Here is an 18,349-nt window from a genome sequence, read left to right as displayed (position 1 = left end):
CACACTAATCTCAGACAAAGTTTAACATAACAAAGTTTCTTTCTAAAAAATGATAATGAAACAATGAAAGAACAAAGGAAAAAATGAATTGAATTGCTTGAACATTTACTTTATGCATTTGTTAACCACACATGTAACTGGAAAAAATGAGGAAAAAAAAAACTAATCAGAAAATAAGTAATAGTGTACACCAAAAACAAATAAAATTGTATTGTATGCAATATATATATGGGCATAACAAATAAAGTTGAATCAATTTGAGGTGTAAAATTTAGTCATAGTTAAGGATTTCAAAAACCACATGCCACAATAATTACGATATATTCTAATTAAATTTATGAATTTTATAATTTCCAATTTTAGCAGAATAACGAGATTCAGTTAAAACGAACGTTGGCTTAAATAAATTATATAACTATTGATTTAGTTAAAATAGACGTTGGGCTTAAATAAATTATATACCAAACCAAACCAAAACAAAACAAATTACATGTGGAAAATTAAATTATATAAAAAATAACATCACAAAATATATAATAGCAATTGGAAAAAAAAAAACCCAATAATAACAAATATTTTCAAATATATATAATACTGCATGAAACTAACGTCAAAAAACAATTAACGAGAAACAGAAAACTAGATGCAAATGCATTGAATTAACCTCAAATAATATTTAACATGAAATCGGAAATTGGATGCACATGCAAACATTAAACTAATAAACTAATCTTAAAAATTAATTAATGGACAATTAGAATATTGATACAACTGCATTAAACTAACCTCAAAAAATAATTAACGGAAAATCAAAACTTGGATGCAAATACATCAAACTAACACCAACAAATAATTGTCAGGAAATCGGAAACTGGATGCAAATGCATTGAACTAACCCTCCAGAGATTAAATTACCGGGAAATCAGAAATTGGATGCAACTGCATTGAACTAACCTAAAAAAAATAACTAAATTGCAAAAAATAATATTTTCAACCAAAAACGATTTTCCTAAAACCCTTACGCCATAAAGAATAGTTTCCACACTAATCTCAGGTGAAGTTTAATATAACAAAGTTTCTTTCTAGAAAATGATAATAAAACTACGAAATAACAAATGAAAAAAATGAATTGAGTTACTTGAACATTTACTTTATGCATTTGTTAACCACATATGTGACTGGGAAAAAGACAAAAAAAAAGTAAACTAATCATAAAATAAGTAATAGTGTACACCAAAAACAAATAAAATTGTATTGTATGTACTATATATATGGGTCTAACAAATAAAGTTGAATCAATTTGAGGTGTAAAATTTAGTCATAGTTAAGGATTTCAGAAATCACAGGCCACAATAATTACGACATATTCTAATTAAATTTATGAATTTTATAATTTCCAATTTTAGCCAAATAACGAGATTCAGTTAAAACGGGCGTTGACTTAAATAATTTATATAACTATTGATTTAATTAAAGTAGACGCTGGGTTTAAATAAATTATATACCAAACCAAACCAAAACAAATTACATATGGAAAATTAAATTATACAAAAAATAACATCACAAAATATATAATAGCAAAAAAAAAAAAAACCCCCCAATAATAACAAATATTTTCAAATATATATAATACTGCATGAAACTAACGTCAAAGAACAATTAATGAGAAACATAAAACTAGATGCAAATACATCGAACTAACCTCAAATAATATTTAACGGGAAATCGAAAATTGGATGCACATGCAAGCATTAAACTAATCTTAAAAATTAATTAATGAACAATTAGAATATTGATACAACTGCATTAAACTAACCTCAAAGAAAAAATATCGGGAAATCAAAACTTGAATGCACATATATCAAACTAATACCAACAAATAATTATCGGAAAATCGGAAACTGGATGCAAATGCATTGAACTAACCCTCAGAGATTAAATTACCGGGAAATCGGAAACTGGATGCAACTGTATTGAACTAACCTAAAAAAATAACTATAAATTAGAAAATGATGCAAATGCGTGAAACTAATCTTTACAAATAATTAACGGAAAATCGGAAACTGGATGCAACTACACTAAACTAATTTCAAAAAATAAATTTGATGCAAATGCATTGAACTAACCTCAAGAAATAATTAACGGAAAATCAGAAATTGGATGCAAATTCATTGAACTAACCTCAAACAATAATTAACGGAAAATCAGAAACTAGATACAAATACAACCTCATTGAATAATAAACGAGAAATCGGAAACTGGCCGGATGCAAATGTATTAAACTAATCTAAAAAAATGATTAACGAAAAATCGGAAACTAGATGCAAATGCATTTAATTGAGCTCGAAGAATAATTAGCAGTAAATTGGAAATTGGATGCAAATGCATTAAATTACAGCAAAGAATAATTAACAAGAAATCGAAAACTGGATGCAACTGCATTGAACTAACCACAAAAAATAAATAATAGAAAATCAGAAATTGGATGCAAATGCATTGAACTAACCTCAAAATATAGTTGTGTTATATGTTGTGGGAATGTCTCGATAAATATAGTTTTGCATTTAAAACGGTGTTTATCTAATCTTTTTTCATATAATTGGGAACACCTTGCTATTCAAGTAGCTTCAATATGAACTTTATCTTATTAGACAATTTCATAAAACTTCAATCAAACTTCTATTATTAAACAACAAATGAAGTTGAAGGGTTTTATCAATGGCGAAGTTATTTTTTTTAATAGAGAGTAACATTGAGGTTTTCATATTATAAGAAATTTGGATGAGTGAGCAATATAATATCTCAGATATAATAGTTATGCATATATAGTTGAATATATTTTTCAGAATAATTAATATGACAGGACCCGTTCGTAGATAATCTTTGAAGATCCCACATAGTGAGTCAAGTATATAATTTAAAGAATAATTAACGGAAAATCGGAAACTGGATAATGTTTGATGATCCAATATAGTAAATCAAGCATAATTTATTTTTATGTCATGTTTGCAAGGACACTACATATGGATAAGTAGAAAGTTGGTATTACACACCACATTGGATAATTAAAAGGAAATCGAAAACTGGATTCAAATACATTGAACTGAGCTCAAAGAGTAATTAACGGGAAATTAAAAACTTTATGCAAATGCAATAAACTAAACTAAAAAAGTAATTAATTAGAAATCGGAAACTGGATGCAACTGCATTAAACTAACGTCAGAGAATAACTAATGGGAAATTAGAAATTGGATGCAAATACTTGAAAAATATTTAACAGTAAATCGGAAACGATATGCAAAAATACATCAAACAAACCTCAAATAATAATTAACGATGAATCAGAAACTGGATGTAAATGCATTGAACTAACCTCAAAATATAATTAACAGGAAATCAAAAACCAAATGCAACTGCATTGAACTAACCTCATAGAATAATTGATGGGAAATCAGAAACTACATGCAAATACATTAAAATAAACTCAAAGAATAGTTAACGGGAAATCAGAAATTGGATGAAATTGCATCGAACTAATTAAAATCTCAAAACATAAATAATCATAAATCATAAACTAGATGCAGATGTATTGAATTAACCTTAAAGAGTTATAAATGAAAAATCGAAAGTTGTATGCAAATATAATGAACTAATCTAAAGACTAATTAACGAATATAGAAACATAAAAAAAATGGATGCAAATGCACTGAACTAACATCAATGAATAATTAACGGGAAATCATAAATTTGATGCAACTGCATTGAACAAACCTCAAAAAATAATTAACGGGAAATCGAAAACTTGCTGCAAATGCATTAAACTAACCTCAAAAAATAATTAATGGAAAATCATAAATTGGATGCAACTGCATTGAACTAACCTCAAAGAATAATTAACGGAAAATAGAAAACTGGATGTAACTGCATTAAACTAAAATCATATATTAACTAACAGGCCGGGAAATCAGAAATTGGATGCAATATCCTTGATGAATATTTAATGGAAAATCAGAAACTGAATGCAAATGCATTAAAATAACCTTAAAGAATATTTAACTAGAAATCGAAAACCGGATGTAACTACATCGAACTACCCTCAAAACATAAATAACCGGAAATTGATTGGAAACTAGATGTAAACTAACTTCGAAAAGTAATTAACGGGAAATCAGAAACTGGATGCAGATGTATTAAACTAACCTCAAAGAGTAATTAACGGAAAATTGGAACCTTAATGCAAATGCAATTAACTAATCTCAAAGAGTCATTAACTAAACATTGAAAACTAGATGGAACCGTGACCAATTAATTTTAATGAATAACTAACGGAAAATCGTAAACTTGGTGCAACTGCACTAAACTAACCTCAAATAATACTTAACGGGAAATAAAAAAATTGATACAACTACATTGAATTAACCTCAAAAAATAATTAATGAAAAATCGGAAACTAGATCCAACTACATACATTGAACTAGCCTCAAAGAATAATTAACGCAAAATTAGAAACTTGATGCAAATGTATTGAACTAACCTCGAAATATAGTTGTATTATATATAGGGAGAATATAATATCTCGACAAGTATAGTTTTGCATTTTAAGTAGTACTTATTATAATTATTTTATTATGATTGAGAATGTCTTGCTATTTAAGTAGCTTCAATATCATTTTCGCCACATTGAGCATTCTCACAAAATTTCAATCAAATTTCTATTATTAAACATAACAACCAAAATAAATTGATGGGTTTTACCAAGATTTGGGGCTTTCGTTTGATAGAGAGTGGTGCAAAAAATTTAAACAAGTGATTAATATAATTTTCATATCTCATAGCTATGAATAGTTGCTAATATTTTTTAGAATAATTTAATATAACGACACCCGTTCGTAGGACGGGTTCGAAAGCTAGTGGGAGATATTGTTATGAACCCTGCAAGGGTATTGTAAGGGAGTGATATCCTTCTTCAAGAATATCAGGCGCGTACTCAACATGATGGAAATACCACACCGACATGTGGAACCAGATCGCGTCTACAAGCTAAGAGAACGCTCCAGCACAGTTCGCATCAGCACGCGAATCATGCTATAACATGACTCAGTTTACCTTCTAGAAGCAATCATGAACAGAGATGCACATGCACAAATCACTGCCGCCAGCTACTGACCACTGCCGCAAGCTACTAAGCCAGGCTACTAATCCCCATCATTACAGCAGACCTATAAACACAGTTCTCACACGCCTCCACAATCTTGACCCTACATCTGTGCTGTCCTTTACACATGTCAGGTGAGGATACACTTGGATCACCTACAAATACTCTCCATATGAACTACGCCAGACCTGATTATTCTCTCCCCCCAGAATCTAGAGAAGATACGTAGGCAGTTCGCTCCTCGACAAACTCGGTCTCAACCATAATATAAACCGTTCTCCCCCTCCCTTTGTATGTAAAGGAAATACTAAAACGCACATTTACATTGGCGTCGTCTGTGGTCTCGATTTCTTGAGAAACCACCTAACAAATCCAAACTCCATAAACCAAAAGTCTCAAGCCCACGAAGCATGGCAAGCCTCGAAGCTCAAATCCAAAGTTTAGCTGGTCATCTAAGAACGATGAACGAACAAATCACCCTGCTCAGGCAGGAGAACGTTCAGCTGCGCACACAAGTTGACACTCAAACTTCACCTCCTCTCCTACCAGAGGACGACATCAATGAAGTTAATCAACAGATTAACGAGCTGTCACAACGGATCGACCAAAGTGCTATCAAGAAAGACCCCACCCAAATTGTCCAAAAAATGCTAAAAACATACCGCACGTCTCCGTTTACTGCCGAAGTACTAAGCAGAGCTTCTCCTCCCGATTTCATACAGCCACGCTTTCCAATGTATGATGGCAACAAGATATTTCGGCAAAGATGTAGCCGCCTACATACAAAGCTTGGCACTCTACAGCGCACCTGAGTATGACCACCTTCACTGTCGTCTATTTCCCGCCAGTCTCAAAGATGGCGCACTCGATTGGTTCTTTTCACTTGAGTCTGACTCAATAAAGACTTTCGAACAACTCACCGACGTAAAAAAGCTGATCTTGATTCGTTGTTCCAGCTCTCACCGGGTCGAAGATGAAACCATTCGGGAGTTTCTGGGCCGATTCAAAGCAAAACTACTATGCATAGAAGCTGGCCTGAAAGAATCATTTTCCACCTTGGCATTCTCTAACGCCTGTCGCGTGCGCAACACTGCACTTGCCAAATCGTTGATGAAGGAAAACCCCGAAACGCTGTCCGAGCTATACGCTCGTGTGGACAAGTACATTAAGCTACAAGAGGGGCTGAGGTGCCAAGGCCTACCAGAAGAAGAAAAGGTCGTAGCAATCTCCGATGACCCCTCAGCTTCCAAAAAGAGGCATCGATAGTAGCCACAACAGCACGAGTGGAAGCCAGGAAACCGGATGAACAATGATCGTGAGTTCGCGGTCCTCACACGATCTCCCAGTTACATACTGGAAAAGATCAAGCGAGCTGCATACTACCGACCTGAGGTGTGGCAACCAGCAGATCGATATGACAAGCCATACTGTGCCTTTCACCAAGCAAAATGTCATGAGACCGATGCATGCTGGGGGCTAAAACATTACCTTCAAGATCCCATCGAAGCTGGACACATCAAGCAGTACACCAACATACCTGATGGCGATCTGCGCCATAAACTGATGGCTCGCAGGCTGCGCAGCCGAAATCCACCCCGCCTTGATCGCCACAACGATCAAACTCAATCTCACAGCAGAGGACATCCCAGAGACCGTTCTCGTCCCGAGCGCCGCCTGCACTCATCAGATCGCAACAATGAAAGAACTATTCATATAATCACTTTCCCTGACGACTCAGTTAGTTTGTCTAGAGAAAAAAGAAGGCGCGTGGGTGCCCTTCAAGAAGTTTACCATTTCTCCTCACAGCAAAGACCGACCCCGGGTTCAACACGCAAAGACCGGAGACATCATTTTCACAGCAACAGACCTCAACAAAGTTTGTCTCCCCCACAACGATGCGCTTGTAGTCCACGTCAAGATCAGTGATTGGACAGTTAAGCGTGTTCTGATCGACCCTGGTAGCTCATGTGACATTTTGTTCTACCACACGGTCCAGGAGATGAACTTCCCCAAGTCAGTCTTCATAGATCCTATTGCTCCTCTTTATGGGTTCAATGGCTCCAGAGCCGACCCAATCGGTGATATTATACTCCCGCCAAATGGGATCAAGAGAGGACAAAGTCGCCTTCAATACGCGTTGCTTTCGTCTTAGACATCAAGTCGTCCTACAATGCTATCCTAGGACGGCATTGGATTCATCAAATGCAGGCCGTACCGTCTACACTACATCAAGTCCTTCGCTTTCCAAGCCCCAGGGGCATGATGGAGCTTCGCAGCAACCAACTCGAGGCCTATCATTGTAATCAAATCCTCTCAGCGGAACCCCCTGTTAGCATAAGACACGAGCCCACCAGTTACACCATGGCAAGAGACTTAGTCATGAAGTCAGAGGCAACACACCAACTCAGAGCGCTGGGGGCTCCAACAAGAAGGTTTATCCATCTACCCAGACCCCAAAGGTCGCTAAAGCAGTTACAAATCCACTCATCAGGATCCCAGAGGTCGCTCCTGCAGTTCGTACTCCACTTGTTCAAACCCCAGAGGTCGCCCCTCCAAATCACATACAATCAATACAGCTTCAGACAAGTACTCCAGCCTCTGTTGTTATGACCACAGAAGTCATCTCTGACCCTGTTGTTGTACCCATAGAAGACGCTCCGGTTCCTGCCGCAACTCCCATTACTCATCAGAGTGACAAAGCAATTACAGAGAACAGTCCCCCACAGGACGTTCACCCACCACATGCCACAGTCCCAGCAGAAGAAAGGCAGAAATTGAACTTAGGAACAGATGATGATCCTAAGTTTGTCTATGTAGGGGCTAACCTCGACCCCACACTCAAAGCCCAGCTTGTTCTTATGATGTTACAAACTAACATAAGATTTTGAAAACTATATAGGACCGGTTGCAAAGAAATTGTAATAGAATGTTGAGAAAAAGACGTTTTTCTCTGTCTGGTGTTAAGGGCGCGACCCGCGCTTGATTTATACCTGGACAAGGCGCGTGGCGCACTCATGTCTTTGGCGACCTCCAGGCGCTTAAGCGCGACCCGCACTCAACATTGCCAAGCCAAGATGTAATTCAAGGCCCACAAGATTTCAAGATGAAAAGACTGCTTTGAAGTTTTTTTCAAACAAGATAAATATAGGTTTTTTCTGTAGAAACCTAATTTAACCAAAACCAAGAAAGATAGAGATTATAAGAGAGCAATTCTTTATGAGTTGAGTGTTCATTCTTTGTAAGTGAATTGAGAGATCTTGTAATCTGTTACTCTGGACATCAAGAAAAGCTTTGAACTCGCAGTGTGGACGTAGACAAATTGTCAAACCACGATATATCTTTGTCTTGTGGTTTGTTCTCCTTTACATTAATTGTTTTACTTTATATGTTTGTTATTTAATATTGAGAAATGTTGTAATATTACTTGGAGGGTGTTAGAGTCTTGTCCAGTGAGGGCATCTCCAATGGGGGGTGTAAACCGTATAGAGTGGAAATTTTATACCCTAAATATCAAAAAACTCTCACCAATGGGGGTGCTATACCGTAGGTAATAGTGTATTAAATAATAGAGAGGGTGGAAAATTCCCCCTCTCGCTATTAGTTAATAAAAAGCCCGGGCGACACTCGAACTGACGTATGAATGAAATAATTTTCGGATGTCACTTGGAGTAATGTCCCTTTCTAATTCTATAGTAATTTTTTAACTCGGAAGTGACGTCCGAGTTTAAAATCTATTTTTTTTTTACACTTCTCCATTGGAGAGTATAGAGTGTGGATATTTATAAATTATACAATAGTATACAATTAGAGGTATAAAATCTTAATGGCACCTATGTGGAGCCTAGGTGGAGGTGTAATTTTACACCCTCCATTGGAGATGCCCTGAAAAGGATCGATCTTTGTGTAGGATTGGTCTATTTGTTGTGGATAACGTTGTGTCAGTATTTTCCTATTCACAACAAAGTCCTAATACTAAATAAGTAAGTTGGACCTGCTTTCCAGTTATAAATTTGGAAGCCAAATTCAAATAGCAAATGACACCACTTTGTTCCATATAATTCACTTTAAAGCCTCAAACAATCCTTAAAACCTTTCCAGCACAAACTTCTTCTTTTTCTTTTCCTTGCACCCTTCAAATCAACTGTTGATTTATTGACAGGGGACGCAAAATTTGACGGTGGTTCAATCAAATTCTGCCGTGGACTTGTTTGGTTCGAATTATATAGTACCAACTCATAAGGGGTTTTTACGCCGGAACAAAGGTACGTTTTCCAATTCAACCATCGTCTTTCCTGGTGGCCTGATTATTGTTATGCATACCAATATGTTACTGCCTCTCTACATAAGTACATACCGTGTAATATTAACTGAAATTATCCATCCTAACTACACACATCTTGTAATGTTGTTCTGAAATTTCCAATTCTGAAGTATAAGAATTTTGTCTGTGCATATAGGTAAGAATGGGCCAGAGCTTAGAAGCTCACTTGTATTAACTCAGGAATTGCCCCGTGCGTGACTCCTGGAATGATCCTTAGTGTGGCGTGGTGTTAGGGTAGAAGGCCCAAGGACTTCAAACATGTAAACCACCACTAACCTTGTATGTATATCAAGACTTTCTCTAGCATAAGGGCGTGCATACAAAGGCTTTTGTGTTAGGAGGGAGGATGCATACAAAGTCACATGCGCGCGTCGGGTTGGGTTTGGGCTTCTACTGTGTGATAGGATAGTGGGCTTGGCCAATTCCCTAAAGTGTTTTTGTTTTTTCACCACGTTTATGTTTTCTAATTATAGTAAGATTCAAATACTGTAATAGAAACTGAACCGTCCTCTATAAGAACAGGACTCACGTCCAGAACTCCATCTCTTATTACTCTTGTTATACACGAGTAATGCGTTCAACAGCAGAGGAATATTAAATTGGTATTATTTTTATTATATTATAATTTTTTAAATCTATTAGGTGAAATCAACTTTTTGAAATTTACTGAAGTGAAATAATTCTAAATAACCTTCCTTATGGTTTATGCAGCAAACTTCGTATTTAAAGAAAAGTCTATGATGATGGAAAATCAGAAAAATCTTGAAGATAAGATCATTTGTGTTGAGAAGAAAGACGACCAGGTTGGTCCTTATATTGTGGAGGATATCATCCTCTTTGACATTTTCAGGAGGCTTCCTGCACGCAAAGTTTGCAAATTAAGGTACACTTGCAAACAGTGGTATATGTTAATCAGCAGTTCACATTTTATTAACACTCACCTTCGGCAATCAAGTCCTTGTTTGATTGCCGTTTCCAAATGTACTATTGTAAATTCTAGAGGTATTGACATGTTGAGAAAACAAATGAGCATTCAATATGTTTATCCTGATATTGTCGAAATCAAGAATGAAAAGGTTAGTGTCGTCGATTTTAGAATAAAGTGGAGACTGTTTGTGGAAGGTGTTAGAAAAATGATTTGCTCAAATCCATTTAAATATGAATGAGTAGTTTGTCTCCCAAGTTACCCCACTTAAGATGAAATGGGTTTTTTGAAACAAGACGTAATGTAGAGAAAACCTTTTCAAAATGATGCATTTGTTTGAAACAATTGCATTATGCGAAAAGGTGCGACCTTCGAAAATGCACCGGTTTTGAAACAAGTAGTATCATGCGAAAAGGTGCAACCTTTCGAAATAGGCACTGGTTCGAAACAGTGTTATATGCCGAAATGGTGTGTCCTTTCGAAACATGTGACTTTTCAAAGAGTTGCTTACTTTTTCCCAAGAGTCACTGTGTTGTTTCGAAAAGGCACCACTCACCTATAAATAGTGGATGAATTTGGAGAGAAAAATACACCGCATCACACGAGTTCGATCTTTTCTCTTCTCCCTCCGTTTCTTAGTCAAATACTATGTCAGGTTCACGAGTCTATAGAATTGAAGTGCTAGCTTTTCTATAGAAGGAAATCCGCTCTATCTTGGGAGATAGTTTCCCATCAACCTTCAAGCACGTGAGGGGAAAATCTGTCTTAAGGACATAGTGTATCTACACTAGGGCTCGAATTTAATTAAGAAGTACAAGACACTTACAAGACAAAAGATTTGTATAGTTTGGTAATTGGTAAAGAGTAAGTACAATTAAGTTGTATATTCCTAACAACTTAAAGATGCATTTCTTTTTCTTCTTCTTCTTTACGAACATAATTTGTTTACGTTTTTTTTTCTTTTTGGTTTAAAGGAATAACAAAGTGTAGTTGTATTTGAGAATATGGCAACACCACCGTTACTCCTATTTATTCTCATTCCCCATTCTCCGTTTCCTCATGGGGAGAAGCCCGAAAAGTTCAATGGAACCGATTTCAAGTGGCAACAAAAGATGCTCTTCTATCGACCACCCTTAACTTGGCAAGGTTTACGTGGGATAAGGCTCTCGATGTAAGCTCGATGAAACCGACAAGGAGAAGGTTTTCGCCAAGGATGCTTGGTTTCATCTGATTTCTTGTGTAGAAATTATGTTCTTAAGCGGGTTGGTGACTCATTATACAATGTGTATAGTGTGTTCAAGACCGCTAAGGAACTTTGGGATGGATTGGACAAGAAATACAAGAGTGAAGATCTTGGCATGAAGAAATTCATAGTTGGCGAGAATTCTTGATTTCAAAATGATGGATAGTAAGACCGTCATAAGCCAAGTCCAAGAACTTCAAGTAATCTTCCATGATGTCATTCTTTGAAGGAATGACCCTAGGAGAATCTTTTCAAGTGGTCGCTATGATTGAGAAATTACCACCATCTTGGAAGGATTTTAAGAACTATCTTAAGCATAAACGCAAAGATATGAATCTTGAAGAGCTGATTGTCCGCCTAAGGATGAAGAAGATAACCGCCTATCGAGAAGAAGGGCAAGGATCCCATGGTGGCAAAGGCCAATATTGTGGAAGGATCTAGTGCTAAGGGAAAGAGGAAGCGCCAAGACAAAGCTCAAGCGAAGAGAGTAAATACGCTACTAAGTTGAGGGCAAGTCTTCTATTGTTAAAAAAAATTTGGACATAAGGCAAGTGAATGTCGCAAGCCAAAACCAAAAGTACAAGAAGCAAAAGATGAAGCAAATGTGACAATGGACACGCTTTTACGATAATGTTAATGACATGAACCTATCTGCTGTGGTTTACGAATGTCTCATGATTGGAAATGAAAGGGAATGGTGGGTGGATCTTCGGGTGCTACTGCCACATATGCTCCAACAAGTCGATGTTCACCACTTATCATCTTTGTGGAAAAGGAAGAACAACTCTTTATGGGGAACTCTTCTACGCCCAAGGTTGAAGGCAAAGGAAAGGTGGTGATGAGGTTGACTTACGGGAAGGAACTAACTCTAAATGAGGTGCTCTATGTGCGACATTCGCAAGAATTTGGTTTCGGGTCATTTCGAAAGCAAGAATGGCTTTAAGTTAGTCTTTGTTTCTCGATAAATTTGTACTAACTAAGAATGATGTATTCGTGGGAAAGGGCTATCTTCAGGATGGACTATTTAGGATATCTTGTTTTACTATTGCGCCAAAGAGCGCCAATAAAGTTGAATCTTTTGTTTACTTGATTGAATCTTCACATGTATGGCATGGTAGATTAGGACATGTTAATTATGATACCTTGCGTAGATTAATTAATTTGGAATATATACCAAAGATAAAAATAGACCCACACCATAAATGTGAAACTTGTGTAGAATCCAAGTTGACCAGATCATCCTTTCATTCCATTGAAAGAAATCTTGAACCTCTAGACTTAATACATACGATATATGTGATCTTAAGTATGTACAAACTAGAGGTGGTAAAAGTATTTCATTACTTTTATTGACGATAGCACTAGATATAGTTATGTTTACTTGTTGAGAAGTAAAGATGAGGCAATTGAAGTGTTCAAGCATTATAAAATGAAGTTGAAATCAATCAACTAAGCAAAAAAAAGATTAAGGCTATAAGGAGTGATAGAGGAGGTGAATATGAATCACCTTTTGAAGGTTTACGATTACGAACATGGAATCATTCATCAAACTACGGCTCCTTATTCACCTCAATCAAACGGTATTGCTTAAGCATAAAACCGAACTCTAAAAGAGATGATGAACGCTATGTTGTTAAGTTCGGGTTTGCCCAGAATTTGTGGGGAAGCTTTGCTTTACGCCAATTACATTCTCAACAAGATTCCTAACAAGAAGACGCTTTAAAACACCATACCAATTGTGGAAAGGTCATCGGACTTCCTACAATTCTTAAAAGTGTGGGGGTGTCTTGCTAAAGTGGAAGTCCCTAAACCTAAGAAGGTGAAGATAGGACCCAAGACTATTGATTGTGTATTCATTGGATATGCAAACAATATTAGTGCATATCGTTTTCTGGTTCATAAATCAGAGATTCAAGATATACATGTTAATACAATTATAGAGTCAAGGAATGCTTCATTCTTTGAAAAGATGTTTCCGTATAACATGTGTATAGAGTCAAGTTCAACAAAGAGAACTTTAGATGCTATAACTAGTAACCATCCCACACAAAGCGAAATTGAGGAGGAACCTAGACGTAGCAAAAGGTCAAGAACGTCAACGTCTTTTGGACCTGATTTTCTAACATACTTGTTGGAAAATAATCCTCAAACGTTCAAGGAGGCAATGTCATCTCCAGAAGCTCTATGGATCAGTACAAACGTTCAAGAAGGTAGTATCAATGGTTTGCTATTACTGGAGGACACGTTTGGAAATGTGAGTGTCTCTAATCCTATTACCGGTCAGCTGCTCAAACTACCTCCTTGCACTTTCGAAGAAGTGATTACGTGATTATTATTTGTGGAATAACTTTTGTTGATTCCACTGGGGAGTATACTGTGGTTCGGGTTGTCATTGACGTCAAAACCAGAACATTTGGATGTGAAATGATTGTTCTTGGTTCTAGTACTTGGAAATGGATTAGTTTTTTTGCACGCAAGTAAGGAGTAGTATTACGAATAAAAGAATGTGTTCTGAGAGATAATAAGATTACATTTCATCGACTTAACAGAATCTAAAATAGGATCGAAAGGGACACTCCACTCTTGGGACAAAACACGGTCGAATGTCACTCCAAACGGCTTGTCTATTATCAAGAGTTGAAGCATGCCTTCCGCTGCGGCGTCGACCCAAAGTTAGCTTTGCGAAAGGTATGGGTTATTCGCGGGAGCTAAGTTTGAAGTGGCTATTTTCCATCTTGCTCTCGATCTTCCATGGCGTGTTCTCTCCCATAAGGCTTTGAGCCACGACCAATGAATCACATTCTATCCATAACTTCACCATCCTCTACATACGGCATGTTCTCACGCCAAGATGATTGCCCAATATTACGCTTCAAAGTTTGTTACTACTCCAAGTCCTTGTGCAAGAACACCTAGTATCGATTTTCTTTATCCCTAAAAAGAACACCCGCACCTCTATTTCCTGGGTTGCCAATAGAGGAGCCGTCGGTGTTGGCTTTTATCTCCTCGTCTTCTGGCAGGATCCACTTGACTTCTTTGATTATAGGAACTACTGCAGACTTGCAAGTGACCCCCAATCTGTGAAGGAATGCCAGTTCATGCACAGTATTATGCATAGTGGCTTTGGATAGCCACGATGCTATTTTCACTTCCTTAAGAATATCTCTTTTGAATCGATCTTTATTGAAAAATCTCCCTTCAAAAAAAAATTTGTTTCTAGTTTTCCACACTTGCACCGTGATATGCACCACACCGGCATTCCATAGTGTTTTGACAATCGGGCTTCTATTGTTAATTGCTTTGATCAATTCTCGGAAGCTATAATTGGTGAGCCTAACTTCAAAGACTCCTACAAACCAATCCCAAATTTCTCTGACAGTAGGACAATCCCATAACATGTGTTCCACTGTTTCTTCATTGTTTCTACATAGTCGGCATCTGGATGCTAGTTTGATACCAGCTCTCTACTGGATTCTCCATTGGAGCCTCTACTAAATTGTTTTGTTCTGAATCGTCCTTCCATTTCCATCAAAGGAGTGTTTCATTTTATGTTTAGTGCGAAATTTGATGGTGGTGAATGCTCTCCGCACATGTTTTCGTTTGACACCGTCCACGAGAGATTTTACAAATCAGACATTAGACACTTTCGGTGTAAAGTGGAAGATATACATGAAATAGACGGTTGTCCATCTGTTGTGGAGCCAAACAGACGGGAAAGTGAATTTTGTCTATGGGAGATCTGGATTTTGAGAGACTTTTCCTGCGGGGAATGGGAGAAGACGTACAGTTTAAACCTTACAGAGTTGGGTAAGAGATTTCCTACAGGGAGGTTTATAACAACAGATGTTGTGGCTACTCTTGAAAATGGTAGATTCTTGATCTTCAAAGTAGCTGCCGGAGCTGAATGTAAGTACTATGTATATGATGTACCGCTCAACCATCTCAAATATTTGAAGCTTGAGCCACGTTGGAATTACATTTTTCGACCTTACGTTCAGAACCTCGTTCCTTGCCGAAAGCCATGACTAGCGTTTCAAGTGGATTGTTATTAAAAAATAGGTGGAGCCGTTATTTATTATGTTTTTATACAGTAATATTTATCTTCTGTGTGTTTTTGTCGTAGTATTTTAAACGCTTATCCAGAGGAGTCAATTCCTAATTCCCAACTGCATGATATATGGTTTGTTCTTTGCCATTTTAATGAATTATTTGTTTAGTACCTATTTAGGTTAAGTATAATGGTACCGAATTTTGGTTTCACCCTATATTTAAAGATTTAGGGTAGTCTTGCATTTGAAACCTGAACACAGTTGGGTGTAGGCCGCCGGGTGGGAATTTGGCCCTAATGATCCTAATCCGGCTCTGACTGACCCGGCCCTAATGCTTTCTAAAGCAAGGTCAGGACTAAGGTTCTGAAATATAGGTCCGACCCTAACTAAGCCCTAACAAATCCCTAGTTATAATTTCACTATAAAATACACAACTAAAACTATTCAACTCCTTGTTACATATTTTCAATTAAAATAATACTGTCATTTGTAATTTATCACTTACCGTATGGATACTTCTAATAACTTGTCTTATATTATAAAAACTTGTAAACCTAATTGTTTCTATCTCACAACTCACGTACACCTCACAACTCTCCATCTAACCTAGTCGCCAAGAACAATAATGAGCACTGGGCACTAGCCTAATGAAAAATAGGTTGACGTCAGTAAAAACTCATTCCATACTCTTATTTGGTTTTGTGTTTTTCAATGTTAAATGTAATTTTGGTGAGATTTGAGCACAAAAAATAACGGATTTATGTCAGTGAAAGTTCATTCCAAAATGTGTCTTGTATATTTTAACTGTAATTTTGAAATATAAATATGAGTCTCTATGTACTTCAGTTTATTAGATTGTTGATATACATTTTAAATTGTTGGACTTATCAAGAATTATTACTAGATTAGTTGTTATTCAAATTTCAAAGTGGTGGGACTTTGAGTTTGCAAATCTTTGAAATTTTTTTGTAATATAAATGAGTTTTAAAACTGATGCAGTAAAAAGAAGAAAATATATAGGTCCAGCCCGACTCGGCCCTAAACTGTTAAAGAGGGTTTAGGATAAAGTCAGGACTTGAAATTTAGACTTATGACCTGGTCCGACCCGGCCCTAATAACTGAAAGGCTTTAAATGTTTAGGGCCGGGCTAGCCGGACCCGGCCCATTTGCCACCCTAGTGTAGGGGAACCATAGCAATCTAATTTGTGCAATGAAAGTGTGTAGGGGAACCTGACTTCCTGATAAACTCATATTATGAAATCAGCGTATGATGGTGGCCGAATTGAATAAGTTTTGTGGTTAGAGTGTGTCGTGAACACAACAATTTAAGAGTGACTCTGGGAAAAGGATATAGTTTATTGTTCTTGGATATAAAAACTATAACATACCTCCATAATAGAGTAATAGAGACAACTGCTAACATTCGAAAAAAAACTAAGGAAATCAGAGAAAAAACGAGAACTAGGACCATTTTAAGCTCAAGTGGCAACGAACGATGAAAAAAAGTAGCCACACTACCATCCGCCCTGGAGTTGATACATGTCAGATAAAAAAGAAGCAGAAGCTAGAGATCGAAGCTTCTTTCCTAAAGAAGAGGCATGCATGTCAAAGCGATGGCTTCATAGCAAAGTATTGCAGGCAAGAATCAGCAGCAAACGCCTAGCAAGGGGGGTTATCTCTTAATAGCAATGTAAACTAATTCTCTTCAAATGCTATTGTTCCGATTTCTCTTTCCAGAATTTTTGTATATGTTGCTCTTCATGTGAATTCTGGCAGAGAATATATTTGAGCAATATATACTGGTCTGTGGGGGGAAGGCTTCAATTTCAAGTGGTTAAATCAATCAGATATGAATTAATTTCATCAAATTTTAACAAATAAACAAAAAGAGACCCTTCACTTGGAAAATGTTTTATTTAAACTTTTAAACCATAAGAAGTGACATACTAAAAAGCTATTTCTTGAAGAACTAGAAGGGTTTTCTGATGAACCTGGAAGCAAATACATATAAAATAAAAAATAAAAATAAAATAAAACAAAATGATTGACTATCTAATGGGACATTTTTTGACAGAGCTGCATAGTGGGACTTGTTAGCCCTTCTAGCCTGATCCATTCTCAGCATAGATGCCACCAAGAACCTAACAAGTTCAAAAGTACGGTGACATCAGATGGGAGTTCTAGATAATTGAATACAAAGAGAATATAGTGAAAAGTTACAGATACACTTTTAATAACAAGGAAAGTAGGATCTAACTATGCATTTAACCTTGGAAACAAGTCTCAAGGAACATCCCAAGACGTACAAGAATTGTTTTGCGTCCTGTGACAGTAGCCTGGAATTGCATAGAGAGTTTCAATGAGCCTACTTCTCTAACAGAAGTTAAAATAAAATGAACAGAAGCAGAGACTGAGAGATTTGAAAGTTCAAATATCGTAATGAAGTGTAATGCAACTCACTCTTCCCGCAATTCCACTTGATATGCTTTGCCCACTGGCAATTTAGTCCTCATCGCTGCTCAAGCAATCTACACCTTCATCTTTTCCTTGCATCACATTTTTTTATCATTCGTTGGACAGTTTCACCAGGTTTCAAAGCAAATAGCTTTTTTGTCAAAAAAATGTCCACCTATATTTTCCAAATAGAAACAAAACC

At 36.6% G+C, this 18,349-nt stretch overlaps 2 long non-coding RNA genes across 3 annotated transcripts; one reads left to right on the top strand and one right to left on the bottom strand.

Annotated features, from left to right (window-relative positions):
* The first annotated feature begins 9,107 nt into the window (after positions 1-9,107).
* On the top strand, positions 9,108-14,102 carry LOC147500797 (uncharacterized). Of its 2 annotated transcripts, XR_015194759.1 has the most exons (4): positions 9,108-9,417; positions 9,613-9,736; positions 10,188-10,598; positions 13,855-14,102. It is a non-coding gene; the product is annotated as an uncharacterized LOC147500797 (long non-coding RNA). The 2 variants fall into 2 exon arrangements; XR_015194758.1 differs by lacking the exon at positions 9,613-9,736.
* Positions 14,103-17,046: 2,944 nt separating this feature from the next.
* Positions 17,047-18,331, bottom strand: LOC147500796 (uncharacterized). Its single transcript, XR_015196527.1, has 3 exons — positions 18,154-18,331; positions 17,963-18,029; positions 17,047-17,834 (listed from the first exon to the last, which is right to left on the bottom strand). It is a non-coding gene; the product is annotated as an uncharacterized LOC147500796 (long non-coding RNA).
* Positions 18,332-18,349: the final 18 nt, after the last annotated feature.

This window comes from Coptis chinensis, chromosome 5, assembly GCF_015680905.1.
Source record: "Coptis chinensis isolate HL-2020 chromosome 5, ASM1568090v1, whole genome shotgun sequence".
NCBI classification, from domain to species: domain Eukaryota; kingdom Viridiplantae; phylum Streptophyta; class Magnoliopsida; order Ranunculales; family Ranunculaceae; genus Coptis; species Coptis chinensis.
The sequence above is the reverse complement of the archived record's forward strand: the minus strand, read 5'-3'. Positions and strand labels throughout refer to the sequence as shown.